General features: G+C 44.3%; 1 long non-coding RNA gene across 1 annotated transcript in view; it reads right to left on the bottom strand.

Annotated features, from left to right (window-relative positions):
• Positions 1-2039: 2039 nt before the first annotated feature.
• The window catches only part of LOC110339256, an 89349-nt gene continuing 74246 nt past the window's right edge, over positions 2040-17142 (bottom strand). The window contains exon 4 of the long non-coding RNA XR_005869997.1: positions 2040-2343. This is a non-coding gene — a long non-coding RNA (uncharacterized LOC110339256). The remainder of the gene's footprint in view (positions 2344-17142) is intronic.

Genomic DNA, 17142 nt, shown 5'->3' with positions numbered 1-17142 from the left:
ATAGCTGGGAGGACAGCATGGGACTGACCCAGACCCCCTGAATGTGGGTGTCAGTGAGGAGGCCCCGGTAATCTGTGGGGCCTTGGGTAGTATTTATCCCTGGCATACAAATGGACTTTGGCTGCCCATCCCACAATGAGGAATGCTCTCTCTCAGCCTGGACTCTTGGGGAAAGGCCTAGGCCCTGCCCTGGATGAAATGATGGACTCTGGAGATCTTTCATGGAGGGCCTCATCCTCCCTGGGGACTGGGGGGCCTGGTGAAGGGGGAGCAGGGGAGGAGGGGAGGGAGAGGGAGCTGGGATTGACATGTGAAGCAAGCTTGTTTCTAACTTAAATTTTTTAAAAAAGAAAGAAGAAAAAATTAAAATACTACAGTATTTTTTAAGTATGAAACACAGCATCTTTATTTTTAACTGAACCCTATAAATCATGTGACTGGCTCCTCTCCCTTACTGAGACTGGGCAATCCATCCCTTTCTCTGAGTCCTATTTCCCAAACTAGTGAATACAAACACCCCTCTGCTATCCCTGTCTACGGACACAGCAAGCTTGCTAGGTGTTCCTCCTTGGCCTTCAGATTTGCTTATCCACACAGCATCCTCCAGCTTCTCTGGGATCCCAAGCAAACAAGCAAACAAAAAACTAGCTCAACATTCTCCATCTAGAGGGAAGGCTTCCCCCTCCATCCTACCCCACGAAAATCATTTTCAGAATTCAACAGGGCTACCTGGGAAATAATACATCTGCTGTCAGTTCATCAAGTTCTTACTGAGTAGCTACTATGTACCCAGATTTCAGCTGGGCTGCCCTGGACCCTGAGTACCTACTAGGTACCCAGATTTCAGCTGGGATGCACTGGACCCTGTTTTCCTGGCCACCCACACATCATACTTCCAACCGTTGGGTGTATAGCATGAGTAACCAAAACTAAGAGAAGGACATTTCCCTACAATGAGATAAATCTCACAGGCAATTTGTCCTGAGAAAGCAGAGAAGACCTCAGGAAGAGAGGTAGAACATGCACATGAGACAGCTGGCGGGAGGCTGCAGACCCCGTAAAGACCGTGCTAAGGAGCAGCCACAGGTTTCCTGTCCATCATGAGTGTCATTACTACCGACTGCTCTCCATCCTCTAGAACATCAGTATGGTGGCACATAGTGGGGTGAGTTATCTGCCTCCTTTGGCCTAGACTCTTTTGCCTGAAGGGTTGAGAGTGATCTGAAAGCCCTGAGTATTTGCAAGCACAGGAGTCGAAGCACTTGGAGCCATCTCAAAGGAAGCGTACAAGAATGGCCAGAAGACGGCAGAGTTGAGTGATGAGATGCTGGGTGAGGTGCGGGATCCTGAGGCGAAGCTCTCTTTTCTCCCTCAGCCCTCAGTGAGCCAGGAACCAGAAGGGAGTGGGTCTCAGGGGTTCATCTAGAGATTACGCCAGGTAAAGGCTTATTCCTTAGAATCGGTGAACTGTTAAGTCATGAACGGTAAGAGGGAAATAGCTCCATCCATCTCAAGGGGGAGGCAGAGAACAGAAAAGGTGAGAGAAGTTCCAATCTTCCACAAAAGCTCTAAGCCAGGGCCTTGTGGCATTTCCAAAACTATCCCTTTGTGATAGATGCAAAAATCTCTCATCCACTTTCAGAGCTGTGTAAAAAAAAAAATGAAAGTGGCTTCAATTAAATAAGAGACATAATGGCAGCCAAAGAATGTGTGTGTTGAACTAAGCCTGCTGCTTTACCCCAACTTTCCTACCAAGATTGCATATGTGGATGGAGAGATGGGTGGGTGGGTGGGTGGACAAATAGATGGACAGACATACAGACAGACAAGTGATGGATAGATGAATGCAAGGGTGAGGCAATTAGCTTCTCTTCTGCAGGACTCAAGTTCATTCTGTGCTGTGACTCTAGGCCCCTGAGAGATATGATCTAGAACAAAACGAAGAGAGTGGACCACTCTGGGAGATAGATTGAAGGCTGGTCCCCAAGGAAGACAGACAAGGCTCTATTTTCCAACCTGTTTTGTTTGGGGGTGTTTTGTTTTGTTTTGTTGTGCATGTCTTGGAAATCAGCTGCCTTCCCAGGCCAGAATCCTCTCACCCAGGCAAAGTCCTACCTGTTAGGCAGCCACCAGTTGTGACGAGGCACAGGGCAGCTAGACTGTGCAAAAGATAATTCCAGAGGATCAGGAAACTCAGCAGCATGTCCTGGAGCACCCGGTCCTCCAGCCATCTTAGCAAAGCACGGGAAGCGCTAATTGCCAACCAAGAAGCATCTAGACAAGAAGGATGGAGTCTGAAGCTGTGTTCCGTGATCAGCAATGAGTAGTGCAGGGACACAGAGTCTGGAAAGGAAAAGGAAAATATGCAGTACCAAGGGTGAAGGCTGGGGCTGAATCACTGCTCTCTTTAGATGTTTAGATGACAATAGAGGCGCCTCCTCGGAGCTACAGAGTAGACTGTGCCTAACACTTAAGGCTCACCCTTAGTCTGCCTTCTACCTTCATATCATGTACACCCACACAACCTAGAGTCCATGAGAGAGACAAAGAGACAGACAGACACACACAGAGACAGACAGACAGAGAACATGTCATTTGTCTTTTTTTGTCTGACTTATTTCACTTAATATGATTATCTCCAGTTGCATCTATTTTCCATCAGATGCCACAATGTCATTCTTCTTTACGTCTGAATAAAGGCTATGAGTGTATATTCACAGTCATCATTGACAGGCCTGCCTATAAGTTAAGTTTGCTGCCAATGGAAAGACTGAACAGAAGATGCTAATCGCCTTTCTGGGCTCTAGTGAGAGAGACACCTATGGAGAATGAGAGGTAGACTCCTGACTCAAGGCCTTTGCCATGATCCATTGGTTCAGGGAGGTACCCATGCCATCTCAGCCCTCACGCTACCCATCACCACTGAGACCTGAAAACAGAGCTTTTATTCAAGAGCCTAATGAAGAACTCAACATTCACTTAGGATTTCTGGATCTTCAGGCTCTGAGGTTGGTTCATGGAAACTTCTGTTGTCGGTCTTTCCTCGAGGATGCACAGTGGAATGGAATCAACCTGTGCTTATGAGGGCATCCTCACACTACCTCTGGCTTTCTCTACCTCCGTTCCCATCCTCCCTTCATACTGTCAGACAGAAAACATTTTGGGAAGGTCTGCACTTGAGCCCTTCTCTAACTCCACGCTGGTAGGACACTTCATTGTCTTGTCATCTCAGCTCTGGAAGCCTCATTTTTGTTTGTTTGTTTGTTTGTTTTTGTTTTTCAAGACAGGGTTTCTCTATATAGCTTTGGAGCCTGTCCTAGCACTCGGTCTGTAGACCAGGCTGGCCTGGAACTCACAGAGATCCACCTGCCTCTGCCTCCCGAATGCTGGGATTAAAGCATGACTTAAGAACATGTCAAACTCTTAAGGAAATAGCTCCCGGCCTTAGCAGGGCCTGTCCCTGCTGATAACATAACACACCTGAGCCTTGCAATGTAGAACCCTTTGCCCCTCAGGATTCCAGTCAGGGAGTTTTGTGCCATCAATGACATGGTTGGTCTTGACATTTTCTGAGACTTTGCCATGTGTAAAATGACACAATTCAGTAACAAAGGGACATTTCCCCCAACTCCTCTGTTTGGGTGAGGTAATCAGTACCGTAGGTGGTAATTAGACTTTGCCAGGAATAGTGGAGACCTTCAAACTCTGCCTCTAGGTTTCTGTCTGCTTCTTCTTTCCCTCCCCACTCTCACACACCAAAGTGCTTCCCAGCAAATGCTTTGGAAAGGTCTTCATTTGGGTCTCTTTTCTCTAACTTCACCCTGGTCTTCTGCCTCCTACTTCTTCCTCCAGTGCTGCTTCTCCTGGACCCTGAGAGCAGGACACCTGATCTTAGGGAAGGAACTGAAGGTGACGCACACAGAAAGAGTAAGCAGGCAACAGAGTTCACTCCATGGCTCGCTTTGGCATAATGCAGGACTGAAGGACCCCTTGAGTAGTTACCAATCCTTCCTTAAGGCACGGCCCCCAGCCAGAGATCCATGTCAAGCCCAAACTCTCTCCAGGTTCTCTACTTGGGGCTGTGCTCAGATCTGAAGCAATAAGCACCAAAGAACCTCTTGCTTCTGAATCTAATGTTACTGCAACGCCTAACTAGGTATATGAGGGGAACACTGGGCTGGCTTAAGAGATCTACTGAAGGTGTGGTAAGCACTCCCTGAGTGTACACTAAGCAGCTCTCATAGAACACTTGGAGTATTATTCCCTCTCCTAGGCAGCTAATCCCCTTCAACCACAGGAGTGTTGATTGCCTTGTATGCTAACAAGGAGACGTCAGAAGAAGAGAAAGCAATCCAGTCTTGAATGCTAGCTCAAGTACCACATGCCACGTGGCTTACTTTAATATAGTTTCCTAAGTGAAAGCAACTTGTGTCTACTTGGCTGTGGTTATGTCATGAAATTCTGCCAAATATTGTGAGCTTTTAAGCACAGAAAGAAAGCCATTATGTGATTGTTAGAACAGTCATTCTGGTGAAATATGTCATTAAGAGTTTTAATTTAGGGAAGATCCTCTTTTTTTGCAAGACGGTCTCTGCTATTGACTTGAATGATCTGCTTTATCATCAGTGTTTCCATGACTCAAGCCAGAAGAGCAAGTCATAAAACCATGTGATGCTTACACTTTCTAGATACAAGTAATTTGGAACACAGTCTGTCTCCTCAGCAACTTGCAAATTGTTCGGCCTACAGAACATCATATCTATTTGAAGAACAGCATATGAGGCTTTCGGTGACAGTCTAGGTATTGGCAAGTATCAAGTAGGCTGGCATAAAGTCCCCATTCCAGAAACCTGGCTCCAGAAATGTCTGCATGGTTCACCAGGCCATGAACTGTGAGCACATATTCCACATAAAATCTCTCCACAGTGTGACTCCAGGATTCTTCTAAGCCCTGTTGCTAGGATGCCATGATCTGAATAAGTGTCCACCAAAGATTGCTGACTTTAAAGGCCTTATCCAGAGTTTCTAGTGGCACTGCTGAGAAATGGTAGAACCCATAAGAGGTGAGTCCTGGGGCATGATGGTAGAAAGAAGGAATCTAGCAGAAACACCAAGTCGCAGAAGGACACACAAGTGCCCCGCCCCCAGGAGGATCTCTTCATGGAAAGGGTTGCACTTCTCCTTGATCCCTGACTCAAAATGAGAAGCAGTTGTAATCTCTGGGTGTCTACGTGGTATGGAAAGATGGAGGGAGGAGCCTGAATGGTCGACAGAGCAGTGATCTGGGACAACAGACCTAATCTCTGCAAGCTTGGAAGATGCAGGTGAAAGTCGTACCCGATTCTTTGGGGACAACATTGACAATTCTTACTGATCAGATTTAGAATAACACAGACGCTTCAGGAATGCACATCTCTGAGGGTGTTTCCGGAGAGGAGTAACTAAGGGAGGAGGGAAGGAGACTCCATATCTCAGAGGCTAAGGAAAAGGAAGTAACAACAGGGTAGAGGAGAAAGCGGGCTTACACAGGTATTCCACATCTGCTCGATGACTTCCATGAGGAAGCTTCTTCACCACACACTCCTGTCACCATGACTCTCATCAGGTGTCACCATGGTGCTCTGCCCAAAAACACAGAGCCAACAACTAGGGACGGAAAGTGCTGAAGCCCTGAGCAGAAATGCAAAACTCCTCTCTTGGAGTTGGTTCTATGAATGTTTTGGTCACTGAGATGAAGATGTAACTAGCATGGGATCTGGTTACCAAAAAAAAAAGCCAAGTTTGTTTTGTTTTCCTAGCCAAGTTTGCTGACTTTGTAAACAGTCAGCAAAGTGTGGCTCTTAAATTTTTATTAAATAGACCAAAGCGCCTATACAGAGACACACTATAAATCTCGAAAGTTCTTTTCCATATTTTTTATGGCTGCTGTTCTCTAATAAAACATGACATTGTGGTTTTGTTTATTTTAGCATATTATAGTTCTGATAAAGCCCCAAATCCTTACATCAAATACATTCTTCAATGTCAAAAGGGCATGCAAAGAAATGTTTCCTAATGAAAGATTTATCTTTTATCTGACAGCTATGATTTAGCTGGTGCTGATCTCTCTATCCTCTTTTCCATTTAAAAAAAAAGTTGGGCAAAATTACCTTTCTTAGAATAACAGCCCCTTTAAAATCCTGACTACTTTGTCATTACGCCTGCAATCTCCCTTGGAGATCATGGGCTATTCATTTTCTCCCTGACTCCAATTTGCCTTTTGATATTTTTCTTTGGTCTGTTCAAACAGTCCCCCAATTGCCCAGCTCATCAGAGCGAGGCCTGATCGTGCACTGTAGCCCAGTGACACGGTGTGTCGCCCCGCGCTCCACCAGTTCTGAGCCTCTCTGCACACTGCAGAGGGGCTTTGAAAATGGTCTAAGCTCTCCTCGTTAAAGTTTTCTCTAGCTCTTATCCCCGTGAGATCTTTTATCTACATATCATGTCAAAGGCTGTAGTTTCATACTCAAAGAGAGAGTATAGTGACTGAGAGAAAGGAAGGAAGGAAGGAAGGAAGGAAGGAAGGAAGGAAGGAAGGAAGGAAGGAAGGAAGGAAGGAAGGAAGGAAGGAAGGAAGAGAGAATGTGATACATGATAAAAGAAATGTCTGGATGTATGAACTAGTTACATATAGGCATTTGAGACTCATCGCGCAGCTGTGCAAAGGATGTCTGCATAAAACCTGAATACACGACAAAGGAGCCTGAAATGCCTACATAGGTCTACAGTGGGTTCCTTTCCCCATAGAAGCTGTAAGCCTTTGGGTTCAAAGCAGCCCAGCCGGAGTGCTTAGCAGTTTCTGTGGGATGTTAACTTGAACCAAGGGTAGATGTTTTCTTGCTGCTTGTTTCGTTATGTTCCATTGGTGTCCTTAGGATTGTTTCTCTTTCCTTCCCTCTGTGTGGTTTCACCTCCGAGCCTGGGAAACCTTGGCAAGGCTGCCATTCAGAAGCAGCACAGAACAGATCAGATTCCCAGATACCTCCCGACTTTGCTTGCACAGGCCGGAAAGAAATGTCTTCCTAACAGCATTTCATCGATAGTGTGGATGCAGACACACTTGCTCAGTGCCTGCTGGATTCCGAATGCACAACCACATCCCAGCACATCCCAACTCATTAGGGACAAGCAAGCTGGGCACAGCTCACACCCCAGGAAGGTGGGCTGTGCTACAGCCCTGCAGTCAGGCTGGGATCCGCACGCCAGCTGAGCTGGCTTTCCTTTTCTTTTAAGCTATATTGATCTCAGGAAGAACTGAAAGCCTGTGGAAAAAGTGTGGGAATCAGCTCAACATACTAATTTATGTATTATTTATGGCCTTAAAGAAGCCTGGATCCCTCCAGCAGCAAAGGAAAATGATGGAGAGCCCTGGAACTGCCACTGAGTTCAACGACAATAGCCCACTGACTTGGTACAGGAATGTCATGAGGGAAAATGGGATGAGGAAGGCACCATGGGATTGGAAAAACTTCCTCTTGAGATCTGAAGCCTGTGCCACACCTCTTTAGGCTGCTGGCTTTTCTAGCCCTGAGATGAAGGGATGTGTCTATGCACAGGGTCATCTGGAGAACTAAATGGAAGAAATGAATGCATGGGCTTCAAAGTGGCTACAAACGCCTGCTAGGGGGGCCCTGTATAAGGAGGGCACCTGTCTAGCCCCCAACTTCCTTGTCACAGAACAGTTTCCTTTTGCAACTAAAGGCCCTATGGGAAGAGGCAGAAAGAGCAAAGACCCCTTTCTTAGATCTAGGCATAGGCTGTGTGTGTGTGTGTGTGTGTGTGTGTGTGTGTGTGTGTGTGTGTGTGTGCTCTAAACGACAATAAAAAATACTTGAAGAACTGGCTCAAAGCTCCACCTCACCTAGTATGGGGAGTCAGATACTGTCCTTTCAGCCATAACTCCGTGGTAATGGCCAGCATCCCCTCCACACTCAGCAAGGAAACTCCACCGTGCAGCGGCTTCTTACTGACACCAATGTGGCTGTGAAACTTGATGTTCACACCTGAGATGCCCCACCCACACTGGTACAGTCCAGACCCTTGGTCTCTGAAGGAAGATGGACTTCAGTTGAACCAAGGATGCTCACCCCAGGTGGGCTTCCGGGATGAGGGTGCTTCACTAACATTCTACTCTTCCTCCCATCCCGTACATCTATATTCTCAGGTTTTCTCAGCAAAGTGAGGTAAGCAAACAAGAACCATCAGACCCGGTCAGTCCCTGGAAACCTGTTCTCTGTCCTTCTTTCCTAGAAAATTAGAAGACTTTTCTTCTTGGAATCCTAGGGGTCTTATGACAATAGAGCAGAAGGCTTTATTGACTCTCTTCAGTCCTTCTCTCTTCCTGTTCACACTCCCTTCCCCTCCACACCTTTGAAGCACACCACGTCTTCCCCACACCTACTGTATATTATTTCCTTGCTAACCCCACCCCAAAAGGGCAATGCTTCCTCCTCAGTGTCACCATAGTGACTGCATTTCTCATGCAAAGGCAAAGCCTTACCAAGTCATTTTACTACCAACACAACATCTAAATCGCATCCCAGAGGACAAACACTATGTCCCTTGGTTTACATTCTTTGTCTCGTTTAATTCTCGTAGCTACTTGGTATAGGACTCATAATCCCTCTATGACCAAAGATAAACTGAATCTCTGAGTGGCTGAACTCTTCCTCCTGGGCCACAAATCTTGTAAGTGGTAGACTATGACTCTGATTGATCCTCGACTTATCAGGCCCCAATGTTCCTTAGATCCCAATCCTCTCAGCCTCATTCCCGTGCTATTACTCTGTGATCAGCACTGCCATGAACACAGCTCATTTCATCCTGATTCCCTGTGAAGTCAGTATATTGTACCATGCCCCAGTCAGGTTCCTATTGCTTGTATGACCAAAAGCAACTTTCAGAGGAAAGATTAATCTGGTTTACAGGTTATAGTTCATTAGTAAGGAGAAGTCAGGGCAGGAACTCAAGGCAGGAACTAGAAGCAGGAACTGAAGCAGAGACCATGGAGGAGTGTAGCTCACTGGCTTGCTCTCCATGGCTTACTCAGTTTGCTTTCTTATATAACCCAGGACCACCTATCTGTGGGTGGCACCATCCAAAGTGGGCTAGGCCCTCCGACATCAATCATTAATCAAGAAAATGCCCCACAAGCCATTTTGATGTCATTTTCTGAATTGAGGTTCCCTCTTCCTGGATTGCTCTAGCTTGTGTCAGTTGAAAATAATAAAAATACAATAATAGTAACCAGTGCAGTACAACCTAGTCCACAGATGCAGAAGCCCAGACACGGTGAGTTTCAGTAACTTCCTCACAAAAGTTACTTAGGCAGAAGTGCAGGTCTGGCAAGACAGGAGTGCACGCCTAGGTATTCTGGGGCTCACCAAGCTCCTCCAAAAGAGAACTCATTCTCTCTGAGAACCCTTTTCTGAGAAGGGATCTGGCAATGTCCATGAGATAGGGAAGGAGCTAAAGGAACAGAGCCTGTGGAAAATCTGTGGTTTGAGAGAGAGATTTCCTAACATTCCCTACTCCATAAAGTAGAGACTGGAGGACCTGAACACCCCAGATTATGTGTGATGTCCCTAAGGTTCCTCCTATAAGTGGCACCACCCCCCTAGACTGGCAGTGGCCTACATAATGTATTGATGATTCACTTTTGTCTTAGTTTCTTTTCTATTGCTGTGACAACACACCATGACTGAGTCAATTTAGAAAGCATTTAATTTGGGACTTGGAGTTCAGAGGGTGAGTCCACAACCATCATGGTGGGGAGCATGGCAGCAGCCACAGAGGCATGACAATGGAGCAGTAATTGTAAGGTTATGTCTGATTTATGAGAGAGAGAGAGAGAGAGAGAGAGAGAGATGGCATGGTTTTGAAATCTTCACCCCTACACCCCCCCATCCTAGGACACACTTCCCCCAACAAAGGACACACCCCCCTAATCCTTCCAAAATAGTTCCACTAATTGGGAACCAAGCATTGGGAACTCAAGTATATGAGCCTATTCTCATTCAAACCATCACAACCTTTTGAATCCTGTAGATTGTTCTGAACTTATGTCGCATAATAAAACGTGAATGTCTGATGATGACCTTTTCACATGCTACTTCAGTAGAGGCAACTGCTTATCAAAGCCACACAGCCACACAGCCATACTCATGTCTTCTCAGCTGCTCTGGGAGCGTAGGTGAACAGCCTGAATGCAGAGGGGAAAAAAGCTCAGGAAAAGGGGTAGCAGAGGAGCTGGCCTCAGATTCAAACTGACTGTAAAGTCAGGAGCCATTAGACAAGAATAAGCAAGATGCCCAGGAGTGGAACGCAGCCTAGGACCGCTCATATTATCATGTCCTTAGAGGTAGCATAGGCACACATTGTCAGACTCCCAGAGCTGCTCATCCTTCCCTCCATGTGACATAGCAAAGTGTGTCCTAGGAACTTCTGTGAGATTTTCTGATCATGGACTCAGTTGACACAGGGGAAACTGGAAGAGCCAGGGAGTTAATGCTGCAGAGAGCCTGATGCAGGGATAGACGAGAGCACAGGGGAATCCGTGTCCCTCTGGGATAGTTTGGTAAAGCCTCCACTCCTACGTTCTCCCCAAGGCTGAGCTCCAGGCCCCGCTGTGGCACCTGGTTCTCATGTACCGTCTTCTAGCTCCTTTTCTTACGTCCCTTCTCTGTTCCTCTCATAGTGGCTCCAAGGTGAGCTCCCGGATATGCTTGTACACTTCTCAGTCTCCTTTAGAGACCAAACAATTCCTCTGAATGTGTGCTTTTACTCCAAACTTTCCCTCTGTGTCGTTTTCCTTCTTCCCTTATTTAAAACTGTCATTGCCTTACTTCTTTCTTGAATACCAACCCCTGCTTTGTACTTGGTGTGGATGTCCATACAATTCTGTTATTTGCAGGGCACATGGAGGTAGCCTTTGGAGACACAGGAGCACACAAAGTCCAGCTCCAAGAGACGCACTGCCATCTTTAGAATGAGTTTAGCCTGAACAATTTCTATCCAATGGGCCTAGCAATGGTCACTGAGCCTAACCCTCTGTAGATTACTCTTCAAGATGCTATGGGTGGTACAAAGAATAAGTCACAGTTCTTCTTCCTGGAAGACCGCAAGGAGACTGTGATGAGACCTTCTTGTTCAACTCATAAAGCCAAGGTGGCACATGGTAAATTCCAAACGGATGCAGTGTGACTTCAGAGTTCAAGGAAGAGCAGAGCCTTTAAATTCTGACATCCCATCAGAGCTCAGAAAGAGCATTGTGACTGCCTTTGCTGCCTGCAAGGCAAACAGCTTCCTGGCACAGGCATCCAGTGTCATTTCTGCTCTGCTCAGGGAAGGAAGCAGCGGTAACAGGACTCTGGTCACAGATGGATCATTTGTTTCTCTAGAATGGACTTTGGGACAATGAGGAAAACCATTTCATTGTCTGATGAGGCACCTGATTTGAGGGTTCCTGGCAATGGTGGGACTTCTTAACATGGAGGGCTTGGTGGTCACTTAGAGGTTCCTGTACAAGTGTGCTTTCCAGGGTTTATTCTGACTCTAAAGACTAGCACTAGTGATGCCAGAATTCTTGAATCACAAAGCTAGATGAGACCTGAAGGCCCTTCACCACTGCCATCCAGCCTGACCACTTACGATGACCCCAAGCTCACTCTTATTGGTATTCCATTTCCTCTGGAGGCACCTCTAGGTGGTAGAACTCTTTTTCCACTAGGGGAGGTTTTCTTGGAGTTAGAAAAAAAGATAGCTACACTTAAATTTTAGTTTCAAAGTTATTTTCTTAATGAACAAAATAATGAATTTTGTTATTGCCTTTCAATACATGTAGATCTCTGCACTTGATATTACTGACTACCAGCCACTAGCCTCCCTGTTCCCCACAAAAAGTCACCCTTTTTCTGCTTTTGTGTCAGACACAGACTACATAATCAAATGTTGAACCTACATTTAAGAGAAAACATGTGGTATTTCTAGGTGACAGCTTTCCACAAAGACAAAGGCTGTCATAAATACCTAGCAGTACAAGAAATTCACCCCATCTAGGTGAAGGTCAAGACCACATGATCCCATGCCAGCAAAGGTCAGCCAAGGTAAGGAATGATGTTGAAGGTGTGTTCTTCTATGTCCCCAGAAATCTATACAATATCCTTCAACAGGGAGGCTTCTAAGTTTCTATGAAAGCAAATGGCTTAAAGGTACTTGGGGGTCAGGCATTCTGAGCTGATCCAGAGACATCATAATCATATCAGGGTATAGTGGGCAGAAATTGGGGTTGAGCAGACCAAGAGGGGCAATCACCGCAACTCTGGGACCTTCGGAGAATGAAAAAAAGATAGTCTCCTGGCAGGGCTAGAATTCTCAGCAAAAATGTACTTAAGTATAATCAAATCCGTAACTGTAAGTGAGCACCTGCTATGAGGCTGATACAACAAAATCTTGCTCCCAAAGGACTATGTCTCTGTACTTTTCATCCAAGATTTTTTAAACCATATATTCATTGTCTAAAACAATTGGTTTCATTACGATCTGTCCATGCAGGCATAGTATGTGCTTGGACAATAATCAGTTCTCTGCTACCCTCCCTTGTCACTCTCTCTCCCTCCTAGGGTCCTCTCCCTCTTTCTAAATACTTCCCTCTTACTCTCCTGTCTTCGTCACCCCACACCTTTGACTGCCTCTTGACTACTGCCTTTAGATTGATCCAAAATTGCAATATATGCATTTCTTGCTTAACATTTTTTCTTAAATAATACAAATAGTAGTGATGAAATATTTTAAAATTCCATATGGTCACCATGCAGAATTAATAATTATATTTTCTACCTCTCTGTGGGTCTCATTCCTCTACTTCTTCTCTTAGCCCTTCACCATCAGCCCAGAAAACCCATACACTCGGTGAAGACTGTGAGTTTAGTGTGTGCATTCCAGCCCGTTTTCTCTATAATTTTATATTTATACTCCTTTATTACATGCTGCTGGCTTCGCATACCCAGTTTCCATTCTTTCAGTGCCTACTCTTCAGACTTTAAAGTCGTCTTAACTTTGTGTTCTTAGGATCAAGTACATAGGCATTAGTGAGTACCTCTGAAATGCCAGTTTACGTTAATTACACTCCCCTACTATTTCAATCCCAACCCTTAGCTTTTTTATGATCAGAATTTTAGTTATATTTTGCTCTTAAACAAACATCAATTATTCTTTTCTTCTGCATTCTGTGTCTTCCCTCTTGGTTGGTTTCGTTCCTGCTTGAGGGCATCCTTTATCATTTCTTTCTGCGTGGTAAACTATCCAAGCTTTTTCAGTCTGAAAACATCTTTGCTTTTTCATAACTCTTTAGAATATTTTGCTGATACCATATATTCCATAGTTTTCTCTAAGATATTTCAGCAGTGATAGCATGATATCTATCATCTATGGATGTGTGCTAGTCACAGTCTCTGGTCTCCTCAGTTAAGACTGGAGGAACTCTAAGCAATATTAAATACTGTAAGGGTGATTAATTAGAATTTGGAACATCGAATTCAATAATGTGTTCCTTATGCTGTATGACAGCTCAGTCAGAACCTAACTAACAAGCATAAGGACCCAAGCCTCATCCTCTAGAACTCACATCAAAAAAGGGCTAGTATCAGAGCTAATGAAGGCATATATCTTGGAGTAGAACCTACAACCACAACTTTACTAAGCCAGCATAATCCATAACTACATTGTAAGTATATATCCTTATACCCACAGATAAGGGTCTCACCCCTCATCAAAAGAAAATAATAAAAATGCCTCCCTGCAGCATATGGATGTCATTACAGAAAATCACAACCAATCCAAAGGCAGAGAGGTGTGCAGCCCAGCTGATCCATCTTCAACACAGCTGCTGCATCCAAATCTCAGGGGTCATGGCAGAGGAAGAGATGGAAAGATTGTAAGAGCCATAGGAACAAGACATTTACTGTGTGATGTCAGTCTCCGAGAAATGTCAGGGAAGCTGCGCCCATGAAGTCTCATCAACATTGCTGTCTAAACAAGACCTGAACAATGATGATACCAATGGACATGTCCACATGAAGTGGGAAAGGCTCACGGGACTACATCTCTAGACAGTGAACTAAGGAGTGCTGAGAGTGGGAAAAATAATGTTCCCCAGGGAAGAGCACACCAACTGGTTATCCAATACCAAGTGGTCATCCCTGAAATCATATTCATGCAAATACAAATATATAGACTGGGAAGGTTGTATTTATATAGTGAGGATATATTTATATATCTTATATCATAGATTAGATTATTTATATAATTATAAACTTTTATTTATAAATTAAAGAAATAAAGTGCATGGGTTAGAAAGCAAGACGGGGTGCATGGGAAGGGTTGGAAGGAGGAAAGTGAAGAGAGAAAGTGATGTAATTAGATTTTAATTTCAAAAATATATTAAATAAAAAATTTAGTTGGGTGTCATAGAGCACACATGTAATCTTCATGCTAAGAAAGCAGAAACTGGGGCTCACTGGCCAGCCGGTCCAGCCTAGTTGGCAAGTTTCAGTTTCAAAGGAGACCCTGTCTCAATAAAAACAAGGTGGGTAACACCTAAGGAGCAAAACAGAAAGTTATCCTCTGGCTTCCACATGTATGCATACTTTTACACACAAATGTACCTGTACTCACATGACCACCTACCTACACACCCACCCACATGCATATGCATACACACACACACATGCATGTCAAAGTCAGGTAGTCCAGTTCTGAAATTCTAACAACTCACAACACTAAAAGGTTCATGAGTTCAAGGCCTGCCTGGAACATAGAATGAGTTCTAGGTGAGTCTTAAACTAGTGAGAACTGTCTCAAATTTAAAAATGTTTTTTCAATGCTTCATTTTGTGTTTTGTGTGTGCAAGTGTTTTTCCTGCCAGTATGGATGTGCATCACATGCATGCCTGGTGTTGGTAGAGTCCAGAAGAATGTGCTGGATCTCCTTGACTGAGTTACATGGCAATTCTATAACTGTGGGTTACTGCCATGTGGATGCTGGGAACTGAACCCTGGTTCCTCTTCAAAAGCATCGGGTGCTTTTAGCTACTGAGCCATCATTGCAACCCCAAAATACAAGGTTTTAAGAAAGAACTGAGGGCTGGAGAGATGGCTCAGAGGTTAAGAGCACTGACTGATCTTCCAGAGGTCCTGAGTTCAATTCCCAGCAACCACATGGTGGCTCACAACCATCTATAATGAGATCTTGTGCCCTCTTCTGGCCTGCAGACATACATGCAGGCAGAACACTGTGTACATAATAAATAATTTTTTTAAAAAGAAAGAAAGAATTGAGGATGGACTTGAATGGAAAACACTTGCCTAGTATGTGGATAACACTAGGTTCAATTCTCAGTACCAAATAAGAATAGGAATAAAAGATTCCCCAGAAGCAATTTCTGCACTTCCTGAAAATACCATGACTACACAGAGAGCAAGATGGTCTAGAAGCACCATTTGTTGTTAAAATAATTGGTGGTCAAGCCAAGTGTGTAACTGAAAATATACAAGTGTCTGTTTTGTTGCTGTGTGAACAGGATACAGAAACAGCCCAGAGCAGCACCTTGGTCCAGGCAGAGCAACGGGCCCTCTTTGACCTGCATCTCACTGCTTAATAAAAGATTCTATCATTTAATGGAACATATCTGAGCTGTTCATGGACACCATCATATCTGCCTTGAGAGAAGCTTTGTACAAACCGCAGGACACAATCACTAAAGGATGAAGAACTAGGATTTCATTGATTTTATAAAATCACATAACTATTATTTTTAACTGGCAAATTAAAAAGTCATCTTAGACTGGGGCAGGATTCAGTTTGAGACCTGATTTCACTATAACATCCTACATAAAAAAAATTTACTATCAGGCAATCACCAAATTTACCAAAAGAATAAGGCACAGCACTGTTTAAATGTGCTTACGCTACTCACCAATGGCATGAGATTGTAGGTGCCATGTTTTAGTATCCATTGTCTCTTGACATCTGTGGTGAGATAATTCTGCTGTCTGCCTAAATGTCACCATCTTGTAGGTAATTCCAGGATTTTACCTTATTATTTGTAAATCTTTTGAGAAGGGTTTTACTCTATAGCCAAGGTTGGCTTAGAACTCACTAGGTAGCCCTAGTTAGAATGGAACTCATGATGATCACCCTTCTGAGTTCTGGGATTACAGGTGTAAAGAACTACACTGGGCTATCTTGGGGTTTATATTACGTATTCTACTACCACAATGGAATCCAACAAAGGATTCTTTTCCAAGCCTTCTTGGCTGTCAGTTCTTTCTTCCAAATTACTAATTCTCTCCTTATCTGTATCGAAATTATACTACAACTTATCTCTAAGTTTTTTTTGGATGATTCTATTTTCCCATCTTTGAGGTTTCTACTTGATTCTTCTTACTATAACTGAATTTTTTTCCTTGTGGTATTTCTAAATAGCAACGATAGTGACAGTCTCTCTCAGGGTGTGATCAATCTGACTTGTGACTTGGAAATGATCCCCTTAATTCTTCACTAGAAGTGGGAATAGGATCAGGGCAGCTGATTTGTAAAACATACAGCGGTAGGAGGTAGGAATATGAGGGACGTACACAGAACCTATTTATTGTTAGGATCACCATGGAGTTAGAGAGATGGCTCAGAGGTTAAGTGCACTGCAGCTCCTCCAGGAGACCTGGGTTCAACTCCCTGCACCCACATGGCAGACAACAACCATCTATAACTACAGTCCATGGGGATTTGGCATCCTTGTCTGGCCTCCCTGGGTATCGGGCACATTTGTGGTGCACAGACACAGGCAAAACAGTGTACAGGTAAAATAAAAATAAATAAATCCCAACTAATAAGAAAAGAAAGGCCGGGCAGTGGTGGTGCATGCCTTTAATCCCAGCACTCGGGAAGCAGAGGCAGGCGGATCTCTGTGAGTTCGAGGCCAGGCTGGACTGACAGCCTCCAAAACAATACAGAGAAACCTTGTCTCGTAAAACCAAAAAAAGAAAGAAAGAAGGAAGGAAGGAAGGAAGGAAGGAAGGAAGGAAGGAAGAAAGAAAGAAAGAAAGA

Source organism: Mesocricetus auratus, unplaced genomic scaffold (assembly GCF_017639785.1).
Source record: "Mesocricetus auratus isolate SY011 unplaced genomic scaffold, BCM_Maur_2.0 Super-Scaffold_100020, whole genome shotgun sequence".
Taxonomy (NCBI): domain Eukaryota; kingdom Metazoa; phylum Chordata; class Mammalia; order Rodentia; family Cricetidae; genus Mesocricetus; species Mesocricetus auratus.
The sequence above is the reverse complement of the archived record's forward strand: the minus strand, read 5'-3'. Positions and strand labels throughout refer to the sequence as shown.